The sequence below is a fragment of the Dioscorea cayenensis genome, chromosome 4 (assembly GCF_009730915.1).
Source record: "Dioscorea cayenensis subsp. rotundata cultivar TDr96_F1 chromosome 4, TDr96_F1_v2_PseudoChromosome.rev07_lg8_w22 25.fasta, whole genome shotgun sequence".
Taxonomy (NCBI): Eukaryota; Viridiplantae; Streptophyta; class Magnoliopsida; order Dioscoreales; family Dioscoreaceae; genus Dioscorea; species Dioscorea cayenensis.
Genome location: NC_052474.1, coordinates 7261819 through 7275708, shown reverse-complemented (window position 1 = coordinate 7275708; position 13890 = coordinate 7261819). Strand labels below are relative to the sequence as shown.

The following is a 13890-nucleotide window of genomic DNA, read 5'->3' as shown; positions in this document are numbered from 1 at the left end:
GTTATGTTGTATGCAATCCTCTTAAGCTACCTCCAGATAGATAGATGACAATATTTTCAATAAACATGCAGGTAGTCAAGAAATAGCGATATGCCGATAAAGGTGGCACTTCACATCTCTTCATAAATATATGATTTAGTCATTTATCAAAGTAGTTAAAAATCTTTCTGAACAAACTTTAAATTCTAATTTCCAAAACAAAGATTCAGTAATGGTGCCACTTCACACCTTTCCTTTAAACTATGGTTTCAGTCATATATCAAAGTAGTTATAAATCTTTCAGAACAAACTCTGAATTCTAATTTCTGAACCAACTATTCAGTAATGGTGGCAATTCACATCTCTTAATTACTCCGTCCGTCACTTGCTGACGAAGTTATCCATGATAGACCGATATCAGTAATAAATCGTCAAAGACAGACACTATCAAAGTTGTTGCTCACTATGCATGATAAGATGATTGATTTTTTCGTAAGAATTGCAAGCAATTACTTTTTAGCTTAAAATCATGATCAAGGATTTGAAACTGTTTTGATGATGTCTCTTCTCATTTAGGTAGTCATGCAGGAGGGAATCATACTGTGCTAACTACCAGAATGCTGACAGAATTTTTATAAAAATGCATCATCTCACATCTTACTACATAAATTTTTTTTCTTAATTTGTTTCTGAATGATAAATCAGATTGAAGACTGAATTTTTATAAAGGTAGCACCTCCCCATCTCTGTTCTTCAAAAAGTGAAAGTATCAGTCATGTATCAAGGTTGTTATTAGGAAGCTGCCCTCCTAAGCTAATTACAAGTTTGAATAAAAATCCGGCAAACATGGATGTCGGCGAATAATGAATCATTTTTGCAACGTTGCCATATTCACTGCTTAAAGTATCAAAATTGGACGATGATTATAGTAAGCTAACATGGATGCATGAAAAACATATTCCATTGCTTAAGTTATTCAAGAACAAATTAAATTATAAATCATCAGTATTAAAGAAGGAACTGATATTTTAATTTAAGCATGAATGCTAACAAATGAAGCAAAGAGCGAAGAGGTCCCAGATACGGAATTATTTTATTGATGACCTTTTAAATCTTGGTAGTTATGCAGGATACAGTAGTGCTCCTGTGTTAACAAACAGGATGCTGACAGAATTCTATAAAGTTAGAACTTCACATCCTAATGTCTTTTTTATACTTAATTTGCTTCAAGATTTATGTTTGTGAGACTTGAAGTTATCTTTTCCTCAGCAGATCGATAATTTGATAATTTAATTCCTACTCAAAGAATCAAAATGGATTATATTTGATAATGTCTCACATATCATCAAAATAATAAAAAATTAACATCCTTCAAGCAATGTGACTGTGTCATTCATCTGTTATAACAAAGTATGAAGACCAATTTCTCTGAGGCAAGAAAGCAGCAAAGTTTCGATTCTGATTTTTTTGGAACATGGGTGAACTTCCACAGTTGAATTCATTGGATTAATTATAAATTCCAATTTCTTGACAAAATCAGTGAAGTCTCGAGTCTGATTAAACATTGATAATGGTAGCAAATCCACATGTCCATTAAATTACTGCAGAAATAATCAAGCAAATAGAACTAATTTTGAACTTCAGTAATTTTGTATGCAATCCTCGTAAACTACCTCCGGACGGATGACGGTATTCATTAAACATGCAGGCAGTCAAGAAATGGCAATATGCCGATAAAGGTGGCACTTCACATTCTCCATAAAACCATGATTCAGTCATTTATCAAAGTAGTTAAAATCTTTCTGAACACACTCTGAATTCTACTTTCCTAGACAAAGTTTCAGTAATGGTGGCACTTCACATCTCTTACTCATCTGTCACTTACTGATGAAGTTCATCCTTGACAGACCCATATTAATAATAAATCAGCAAAGAGAGACTATCAAAGTTGGTGTTCACTATGCATGACAAAGTCATTAATATTTTTTTTTGTAAGAATTGCAAGCAATTACCTTTTAGCTTAAAATCATGATCAAGGATTTGAAACTGTTTAATGATGTCTCTTCCCATGCAAGAGTGAAGCATACTATGCTAACAACCAGGATGCTGACAGAATTATGACAATGTACCATTTCATCCTAATTTGTAATTTTTTTTTCTTAATTTGTTTCTGAGTGATTAATCAGATTGAAGATTGGAAACATGAATGAGAAACTGAATTTTTATAAAGGTGGCAGTTCTACATCTCTGTTCTCCAAAAAGTGAAAGTATCGGTCATTTATCAAGGTTGTTATTAGGAAGCTGCCCTCCTAAGCTAATTACAAGTTTGAACAAAAATTCGACAAACATGGATGTCGGCTAAAAACGAATCATTTTTGCTGCATTGCCATATTCAGGGCATAAACTATCAAAATTGGAAGATGATGAACATTATAGTAAGTTAACATGGATGCATGAGAAACATATTCCATTGCTTAAGTTATTCAAGAACAAATTAACATACAAATCATCAATTAGTTTTAAAGGAGATACCGATATTTTAATTTAAGCATGAATGCTAATAAAGGAAGCAAAGAGTGAAGAGTTCAAGGATATGAAATTGTTTTATTTCTCATACTTTATGTCTTGGTAGTTATGCATGATACAATAATCCTCCTGTGTTAACAAACAGGATGCTGACAGAATTCAATAAAGTTAGAACTTCACATCCTTTTGTCTTTTTTCTAATTATTTTGCTTTATGAGCCTCAAAGGTATGTTTCTCCTCAACAGATCCATAATTTGATATTTTAATTAATACTCAAAGAATCAAATTGGATTTTGTTTGATAATGTCTCACATATCAACAAAAAGAAAAAAAATTAACATCTTTCAAGTAATATAACTCTGTCATTCATCTGTTATAACAAACTATGAATACCAATTTCTCCTCGAAAAGAAATTCGCCAAATTATCAATTGTGATTAATTCTTTACAGTGGCACAGAGTGACATTAATTATTGAATTAATTATGAATGCCAAATTTCCCTGACAAAATCAGTGATGTCTTGAGTCTGATTAAATATTGATAATGGTTGCAATTCCACATCTCTGCTGAATAACTGCAGAAATAATCAAGCAAATAGACTCGGCCATTCATATTCCTGAACTAATTTTGATTTTTGATTTTTCTAACAAAAACCAACAGTCTTGATATTGAAATTACTGATGGAATTTTGATAATGGTGACACTCCCACATCTCTCTCTCTCTCTCTCTCTCTTACTAAACTCATAATTGCAGAAATAATCAAGCAATGAGCTGACATTCATCTTCCATAGCTAACTATGAAATTGATTTCTCCATTAAAAAAAAAAAGGCACCAAATTCTCAGTCCTGATTACATTTTGATAATGGTGGCACTTCCACATCTATCTCATACATAACTGCAGAAATAATCAAGCAATTTGATTTTGATATTCATCTCTCATAACAAATCATGAATAACAATTTCTCCAACAAAAAGCAATAAATTCACAATTCTGATCAAATTTTGATAATGGTGGCACTTCAACATCTCTCTCTTGCATGCATGTATAATAAAGCACTATAACTGTTCCATGCATCTGTCACTGTTAAATGCCAATTTCTTCAGAAAAAAAAAAAAATCAGTAAAGTTGATACTTTAGCTAGACACTCTACATCTCTTCACTTGCAAAACATATCGATAATGAAACAGTGGTTATACGATGATGTCAAATAGAAACCGAAGAGAAGCAGAGACTCGGAGTTCAGAATAAGCTTCAGAGTGCATTCTTGAGTACTCTAATGGTGATTGCTAAAGCATAAAAAAGGAATGTATCAAAGGTGACACTTCAAAATCAAGTAGTTATGCAGCAAAAGGCTGTCCTTCACTGTTAACCACCAGGATGTGGACTTTGGAGACAAATTCGCATAAAAATACATTCCAAAATCCTCATTGTAGGTAAAGCTTCACATCATCTGGATATTAACTTTGCTTAATTTGTTGTAAAAAGATTTTTGTCAAATAAAAGCTGATAAGAAAATGAACATATATGCTCAATGTGTTTTCATTTCATTCTTATTTATACAAGCATTCTCAAAGTATAAAGATTACTGTATTCCATTTTATCATTAATCTCAGTTAATAATTAAAAAAATAAAAATGAAATTATTATTGAATTGAAACTAGTGGATAATGGAACATAGTAAGGGCATTCATGCAAAAATAAATATAGATTTTTAAAAGGGTATAGAAGCCAAAATAAATAAATAAGGTGCGAATCACGAGGCACTATCAACGGTCTTGATGGTGTCTCCGACGAGGGTTTTACCGAGGTTTTCAGACGCTCGATGGGAAGAAGGCCATTCATGGCGGTGGCCTCGTTGTCGTCCCGCTTCGCGGCGCTCTCGAGAAAGATCGTCCAGCCGCCCCTCCTTTCCGCTGCCCGCTTCTTCACTGCGCCTCTCCCGGGCGATGCCGAGCCCTTACCGGACGATCAACCCACATCTCAGCAGCGGCTTCCCTTTCAGCGGCCCCTCGAGAATGGTCTCGATCCTGGTGTTTATAAGGTGTGGAAACACGCGTACTTCTCTTTGTTGTTTATACTTTTGTTTTTTCGATGTTTGGTTTTTGATTTGTGAGTTTTTGGGGAAGGCGGTGATGGTAGGGAAGGTGGGCCAAAAGCCGGTGCAGAAGCATTTGAAGAGCGGCCGCTCTGTCGTGCTGTTCTCGCTGGGCACTGGAGGAATCAGGAATAATCGCAGACCATTGGACAAATGAGCAGCCCAGGGAATATGCGGAGCGATGCGCCGTTCAATGGCATCGCGTGTGCGTTTATCCGGAGCGGCTCGGAGACCTCGCCCTCAAGCACGTCAATCCCGGGTCAGTGATCACCTTCCCTACGAACAACAATTGTTGGTCTCTTCATTGATGATTAATCGCAAAGTTATCTTTTTTTTTGTTTTGGGGGAAGGTTTTTTTTATATCATATCTGTTGAATATCTTAAGAATATAAGGATGTTTGTTAAATAGTCTAAATTTATTAAGTATTAAAATTAGGACAAAATAGTGAAATTTTTTGAATCATAAGGAAGCTTTAGAACTTGAAGCTGTAGAAAGTACTTTGTGGCACAATTGCAAGACGATAGGTAATATTTTGGCAATGTTTGTTTATCAAGGTTTTGGGCAACAAACATCTAGCTTGGATTTAGAGTTTAAGGTTCTAAAATTATCTTTGAGTTGAGAATTCGAGACTCTTTTTATTGGCCTACCAGTCACATTTGTTTCGGAGGTCATAGGTTATGAGTTATGCATTAGGGGAGATTATGGAGTTAGCCATATTGGTGATATGGTCATGAAGCAGCAATTCTGTTTTCATGATAATGTGTTTGTTTAATGGAGGAATTCTTATATGGATCTAAATTTCGGATGAAGGCAAACCTAGTTATTTATGCTTCGAACTCCAAACTAATGGGAGGGTCAGTGATTGGTTACTTGGACACTTGTCTCTGTTAGCAATTTGACTGCAATGCCATTGCTAAGTTAATCTTATAAAGATTTCAAGATGCTTGTGATGACTATATTTATCAGCAGCTTTCTTTAATTCTTTTTAGCAATGATTTGGTTATCTATGAGAAGCCATTGATATAAGCTTCTTTGCTACTTCCCTAAACATATTTGTTTGATTCATTAAGTGGACACAATAACTTCTGCCTTGTTGAAAAATGAAAAATTGGAGCTGCTTGCTAATTGTTTTAACTGTCTTATTGTGGTTAGGAAAAATCAAAAAGGAAAAAATTCATAGTTAAACATCCTTATATTATGCCTTTTGTTGATGGAGAAATTCTCAACTTATTTGGCATGTGTATCATTTCATATCATGAATAATGTGTCAGCCCTCAGGCTATATGTACTTAACCTTTTTGGGGGAAAGTATGCATTTGCAGTATTTGCCTGTGTTTAGTTATTTTTTCCTCTAATTTGATTTATATTTGAATCTTACCATCCAAGCTGATTGGCTTTTTTATGTTTCTCTACCATAGGTCTGTTTTGTATTTAGAAGGGAACTTGGAAACCAAAGTGTTCAGTGATCCAACTACTGGCCTTGTGAGACGTATAAGAGAAATAGCTATACGGCGAGATGGTAATTCCTTTCCCTCCATTGTGTTATAAACTTAGTTGCAGATAAAGGATTTTGTTGTAGATAAAGGATTTTGCTTTGTTTATTAAGAGTTATTGCCTTATTTAAACTTAGTTGCATTTTTTAACACAAATGTATAGAATATAAGATTAAAGCATTTTAACAAAGGCATAGATTATTATGCTTCCAGAGGTAATATTCCAATGATTCTAAATGTTGATGTTATGGATTTTGCATTTTTGCTCACTTGGTCTTCTCTGAAGGAATTTTAACTGAAATATTGTTTCTCTAAAGCTAATACTTCTTGTGAATGGATATAAGACGAGAAACAAAACTAAATGCAATTAAATAACACAAGATCTCCTTGAAAGGAAAGGGGTCTTGCAGCCTTGCAGGGGAAGCTACTATCATTACCCAATGAGTTTGTTTCACAGAAAAAAAAAGTGAGTTAGCATCATGGAAATATGATCTTAAGCAAAAGAAAAATTGACAATGTCATGAATAGAGGATATTATTCAACCCACTGACTGAAAATAAAATGGATAATAGAAGATCCTGATTGAATGTCAAAGCTGTGTGGATTTGAGTTGTAAGGAGGAGCTGTATTTTGCAGGTCTCAATATGGAAAGCTAGCATGTTGCTCGAAGATGTCTTTTTTTGCATTTTTTTATGTCTAATTCATAAAAAAATCTGGGAGATATAAGAAAGTTTGATGATAGGATTTGTGTGAAGTATAATCAGTTATAATGAGGCCCCTATAGGCTCAAGCTTTGTGTCTAATTCAGATTCAAGATCTTTAACAAATTAAACAAAAACGGCATGTTGTTTGCAACCTTGGTTTTGAACATGCTATGTGGTCATTAAAGAATTCAGAAAACTTTGATCAGAGCATACAAGTAATCACGGTTTTATTTGCAAGAAAACTATGCAAACAAAAATATCTTTTTTTTTCTGTATTTGGAGCGAGGGTCAACGTAATGATTCCGTGCTGCATGGAAGATTTCTTGACATATGTACTGATATCATGCTGAAACATATTGCTTTCTATCTGTGTTCTTTTTCACATTTAATTTTCCAAAACATGTGAAACAAATGAATACTTTATTGACCAGTCCACAATTGTTTGCTCCATCAAATAGATTGCTGACCATGGATGTAGATTTTGCTGCTGTTAGTGCTTATAGAAAAAGTTGATTACTGTCTGCATGTCTGTTCAGTTTGTGAACATTTTTGCTGCAAAATATTATAATTTAAGGTCACTCATTAGGCACACCAGTCTTATGAAATCCAGGAAAAGAAAAAAACCAATAAATCAATCATCCATGTGCAATTTTCACAGATCACATTCCTTGCATGTTAAACATTGCCGAAAGAATACACTATATCATGTCGCAAGGTATTGCCTGTTTCCAGATCTGCACATAGAATGTGAACATATTTTACTTATTTTTACAGTTGAATTGGAGACTCAATTGAAATATAACCAAAAATTCTTCATACCAACTATGTGAACAGGTCGCCTCGTCTTTCTCGGTGCTGAAACCGAAGCTGGCCAGAGTCAACCCCAGCAAGCAGATCTAAGGAGTGCTGGATACTACTGAAAGATGAACTCATTCAAAGACCAAAAAGAACAATTGAAAATGGTGAAATAGCAGTTCTTTCCCACCTTCTAACAAACATGTTATTATTCTGACAAATCTCAGTCAAGGTTGTGTTATTGGGATGTGTTTGGCTCTGCTTTTGGAGTTTAACAAAATCATATTTATTTTTATATAATGTGCCTTTTATTGAATTTAATGAATGAATTATTAGCCAAATATCTGTTAATTTTTAAGCCAAAATTAATGATTTGCATTGATATTTCAAAGTTAGTATGCTTTGTTTGTCTCACGTGGGCGGTGGATCACCGGCCCGCGCTTCCTGGCCTGTAGACAAACATCTACACCAGTGCGTCGGCGATGCATAGATTTCTTATTCTCAAGTATGTTCCATGTTATCTCTTTGACTTCATGCTCATTATTTTATATTTAATACTATTTATTTTTCTTTCATTCTTTCTTTCTTTAATTAATCCTTAAGTATGTTCCACATTTTGTTTATTAAAATCAAGCTCTTGTTGTTGTGTGGTGGTTGTTGATTAAGGTACTCTAGAAGTCTAGAAGATCCAAGAAAATAGTGAAAATATTTTTCAAAGTCTTGCTAGGAAATTATCCTCACTCAATGAGGAATTCACATAGATGATTAATTTTTAAGCATTTTAATTTGAAAAGCATGATTGTGACAAAAACAAAGCAGATTAGGCGAGTACCAGTTGTGCACTTAATACATCAATAAAGTGTACAATTAGAGACTTTATTAAACCCCAAAAACTTAAACTAAAAAGTATCATAACCCACATGTATTATTTAAAAACTCAAAAACATAAAATAAATCAACTTGAAGTCTATTTATTTAATCAAGTGAAAAATGATAAAAAGAGTTTAAAAATTATTATGATGCAACTCATTTTCAAAAAGAATAAAAACAAATCTAAAGAGTCTTTTTATTTAATTCAAACACGTAAAAACTAGCTAATAAATTATAGAAAAGAAAAAGGAAAGGAAAACGCTGTCAATAAAAACAGCACAAGGTTATGCCACTTGCCAACTTATGAACTCTTCATTGTACATATTCATTCACGAGGCTTAATCCTCAGCCAACCATTGGCCTGCATTCACTCCTTTTGACATTTTTCAACACCCTTCTTAATGTCCCATAAACATGCACAATTACTCTTTTTCACTTATATAATTATACATCTCATTTTCAAGAACCTCATAATAGAAACCAAAAGCCAAGCCAAAAGCAAAACAGAGAAGCAACCTCAAATCCCAAAAAAACTTAATCACATGACTTCTTTCCATCCATCTTCTACTCTTAAAAACACCATAACAATCTTATATCTCCTTCTCCTCCTCTTCTTACTCCTCCTCAGCCAAAGCCATGGATATCGGCTTCGAGGTATCGAGCTTCCCGATCACCGGAGCTCAGCCAGAGGCTCACCGGAGAAACGCTGATATGATTGGCAGGACGTTCAACATGCTACCTAGAGGTGTTCCTATCCCTCCTTCAGGGCCTTCAAAGAGACATAACTCAGCCATTGACTCCATTAATGAACAAGGCTTCAACTCTCCATGAAGACAAAGGATTCACTTCTTTATCTATCATCTTCATCTTCATCTTCATCTCCATCCCTCCTTTAATTTTCTTCTCTTGTATATATTTATATATTCATGTTCTCATAAATGCATGTGCTTTGTTATGATATTCTTTTTTAGAAGGTAACAGCACCTTGCTCTTCCCTACTTGAGTTCAAGTGCTTGTTTTTCTTCTTCTTCTTTTTTTCTTCTTCTGGTTTGAATTTAGAAATAGATCCAATATAGAGATCAGAGAAGGACTTGCTATCTGTAACATTCACGTCATATATTGACATTTGAGACAATGTAAAGGGTATTTTTCTTTTTCATTATAAGTTGGTATGATGTATTGTTAGGTATGTGTGTGTGTTTAGGTGAGATTGATGTGGTTGCATGCCAAAACTGCAGGCCTTGTCCAATTAAACAGCTCCACATGTGTTCTAGTTCTACTGTAAAAGGATAATATTTTAGATTAATTTATATTTTTTCTATATATAGCCAGACTAGATTTCAACTTTTATTAGGAATTTGACAATGTTGGAGCCTGTAATTGTCAGAGCAAATACCGTTATTAGAAAAAGCAGTTTTGATTAATGAAATTTTAAAAAAAATTTACAATTGCTCAACTAATAAAGAATCTTAATTAATTGGTTATTAATTTTTTTATGATGTATTTTATATATCTAATTTTTTTTTTTAAAAAAAAATTGCATCTATAACTTCATAAAAAAAAATTGCAATATCTTACTTGTGGTTTGGGTTTGGTTTACTTGTTTATTTATTTGTTTAGTGTGGTTTGTGACACCAATATCCAACTTAGGACTTTATATTTTATATTTTACATTTTATTATTTTTTTATTTTATAAATATGGACTATTAAATCTTAGTCAATATTCAGAAGGTTTGCCATCTCGGGCCGGGCCTAAAGAGCATTGTTTAGGTCTAACTTTATCGTGAGTTCATGTTGGAATTGGGCCAATACCAATGAACACACATTTGTGCCAGGCATTGGATTCTTTGCTTGGTGTACCTTCCCCATTTTGAGTCTTGGACTAGTGTTTTACTTTTATATTTCTAAAAAAAAAATATAAAAACTTATTGTAACCAAAAATTTATTAGAAAAATAAGAGTTATCAATACTGGCCTAGCCCAATGAATAAGGTATGCATTCTCATAAGAGGTCAGAGTGTTCAAATCCCATCCAACATATGGGGAGTAAGAGTTCATGGTGTACTTAGTGTAGAAGCAAGCCTCTATGACTCTCAAAAGCCATTTCTGTTGTCTTACCATTGCTAGTCATTAGAGAATTTAAGAAGCTAGTTTGAGATTCCTCCATCTTAGACTTTAAAACCACCCTGCAGTCGAAAGTGGGCTCTATTTGCTCAAGAGAGTTCTCTATCTCCCCCCAACTAGTACAAACCCATCCAAGGGTTATCCCACGAAAAGTCACATTGGCGTGACCAAAGAATCACCAAAGGAAAAGACTCTAATTGTGTCATAAATAATGCAATTAAATTTGTCACTTAGTATTTGTGCAAAACTATTTATGTTATATAAAATCCTGTTATACAAAACTAGTACACCTTAAAGTATTGGTAATACACTATGACACCAAAATGATAAATCCCTCTTGCCAAAATATAATGTATAAACAACATGTTTGGGTGATCTAATGTAGGGTGATAGATGAACACACGGGGTTGCTTAATTGGTGATGGCCGGTGTTACAAGTTCTTCCATTATGGGTTTAATCTTTGAATTCAGCTATAATGTGGTCCCCACATACTGAAAAGTCGATCCTAGGTGGCTCAATTTGCTTCTTTATCACCTTTAGGGTGAATACATAGTACGCTTGGTTTCTATCTCTCGAGGAGCAGATGGCAGAAAGCCTTTACTAAATCGTCGAGGGCAGTGCAAGCCTCGGTGGAGCAAGTGGGGCGGGGCTCTACGCACACATGGGCGCCGGGACCACCCGCACAACCACGCTCACATCTCACTAGAAATATGCCTCAGGTAGGGAATCGAACTCTCCCACTCGATGAAGAGCATCTGTGCCATATCTATATAGACCAATTTTGATTCGTTGGTATGAACATAGAGTAAGATGTAATTTTTGAGTAGTAGTTAACATAATTATGTAAACTTTCTCATGTATACAAGATTGTTAGATATGGCTGAGTAATCTACATCGAAAGATAGAGGACTTGTCATACGGCTGAATAATTATGTAAACTTTCTCATGAATAATCTAGCACATAGTTTTAATAAACAAGTAGATGACACAGCGTACTTGTCACATGGTCGATAAAAGTCCATCATATTAATGACCAATGTTGTTAGACTCGGGATCGCCCGGCCAGTTCAGCCAAAAACCCGGGAGCCGTGCCATGGCCCTGCCGGGTATCACTCGATGAACCGGGTATGGAAAAACCCGGTGTTAGACTCGGTGACTGGGCGGTTCAGCAGGAACCGGTTGACCCGTACGGGTCAATCGGGATCTAAAATTAGAGTTTTTTTACTAAAATTCAATAATTTATTATTATTTTCTCATTAGAAATTATAAAAATCATGTATATTTATTAATATTATTTTTTAATTTATAATCAATAAATGGAATTACAAAATATATATATATATATATATATATATATCATAAACATACCAACAAAAAAATTAGCATGTAAAAATAAAATTTATTAATATATTATGTAAATACTAAATACTTTCTAAAATTTAATTTTTTTAAAAAATAAAACAATAAATGAGTTTAATTTTATTATAAATATAAAAATAAAATATTCTAACTAAATAAAAAATATAAGAAAATTTAAAACAAAATAAAATCTCAATTGAAATTGGGTAAGTTACATAATTTATTGATAAAATGTATCATCCATATAAAAGATAAAAATTAGTAAATTAAATTTCATTATCTATTAGCAAATAAAATCAACGATAAACAAAACAAATAAATAAAAACACGAGGAGGAGTTCAATAATTATATATTAATATATTAAATTTGTAAATGTTTAAAATTTAAAATAAATGACATAATTAGAAAAACACTAATGCATATAAGGTCATTTATTAATTTAAATATCAAAATTTGGTAATATATTATAATTATGTTTTAATATTATATTTGTTCAGTTATTAATTATTATAATATATATATTTTTATTATTTGATCCCGGTTAACGCTCATCTCGATCGAACTCAAATTTCGACTGACCCAGCGGCGAATACCGGGTCGGCAACCTTGTTAATGACTAATTGGTGGCTGTCTGCAGTCGGAACCTCGCTTTCGAAGATTATTGGCATGTCAGTAGCGCTAGTACTGCGCAGTGCACGCGCGTGTGTCATAATAAATCCTGGGTGGCGTCAGATGAGTCGAGATCCAGACGAGCAATGTCTACTAGTACTAAACTTCTTCTCCGCTATCTAGTCTAATGATAATGGATAGTGTGGTGATCTAATGTCTGAAGAGATAGAACACCGAGGCGAATATGCGAGGGTACAAAATGGAGGAGAATCTGATCGATGGGAAATGTGATTCGGGCATGCCCCCAGGATTCGTGATTAGGATCCGGATAGCAAGTGTTTCTATGTGAGTAAGATTTAAGTGCGTGGAAACTCAAACATATATCGATTACATCTACAGATCACCGATACTAGTCCCCTGGGGTCCCAGGTGGAGAAATAACCAATCTCAACACCTCGCGCTCACATATGACCATAGCAGCTCTAGGGATTCTAAATTTATAGATCAATTCCTAAAGGTGATCCAACCCTAATTCCAATAGAAGGATCCTAACTCACAAAGGTCCCGCGGGAGAAGTCCCAGCACTCACGCTCATATGGTTGTATGTAAGCTTAGGGAATGGAGATGGGGAATACACGCAATCGGGAGGAAGATGCCGCTACTACCCATGATTCACCCTCTCAACTGCTTTCGATCTTGAGGTTCCTAACCTAATGGAGCTCTCTCCCACCAAGGCGACAAAATCATGCAAATCAATCAACCACAAGGATTAAAGTGTTAAAGGACAATGATGAATACACAGATTAAAAAGCTGACAAACTCGGATTAAATAGAAAGCACTAGCAAATCCACAAAAGATGAGAATCCTAGGGTTCACAAGCCCAAATACCCTCTAGGGGTTTTTAGCTCTCCATGGAGCAACATACAAAATACACCATCGATGAATGAAAAGTGACATTAAAACCATAGAAATAAACCCCTTATATATGAGCTGATGGCTTGATGGAAGCTTGACGTCTTGAAGGACCCACTCACGAAGCTAGGTTCGACGGTAGCTTTCCTTGATGCTATTACGGAGGAGGAATCGATCAAAGTTGGTGGTACGAGCGCCTCGAAAGCCGCGAGACCTCCTCCTCCAGACCCTAGGCGCTCTCACCCCTCAAGGCGCACAAAGATGAGAAAGAATAGAGGGCAAAAGCGGCTGATTTATAGGCACTTAGATCGCGCGTCATCGATGCGCTCACGCGGCGCTAGGGTGCGAAGAATTTCACGCGAGTGCGGCAGATTTCCACGGCGGCGTGAGCGATGGTACCTTCGTCTACGCTAATGC

At 34.7% G+C, this 13890-nt stretch overlaps 1 pseudogene; it reads left to right on the top strand.

Annotated features, from left to right (window-relative positions):
• Nucleotides 1–4208: 4208 nt before the first annotated feature.
• LOC120258194 lies at nt 4209–7917 on the top strand (annotated as a pseudogene).
• Nucleotides 7918–13890: the final 5973 nt, after the last annotated feature.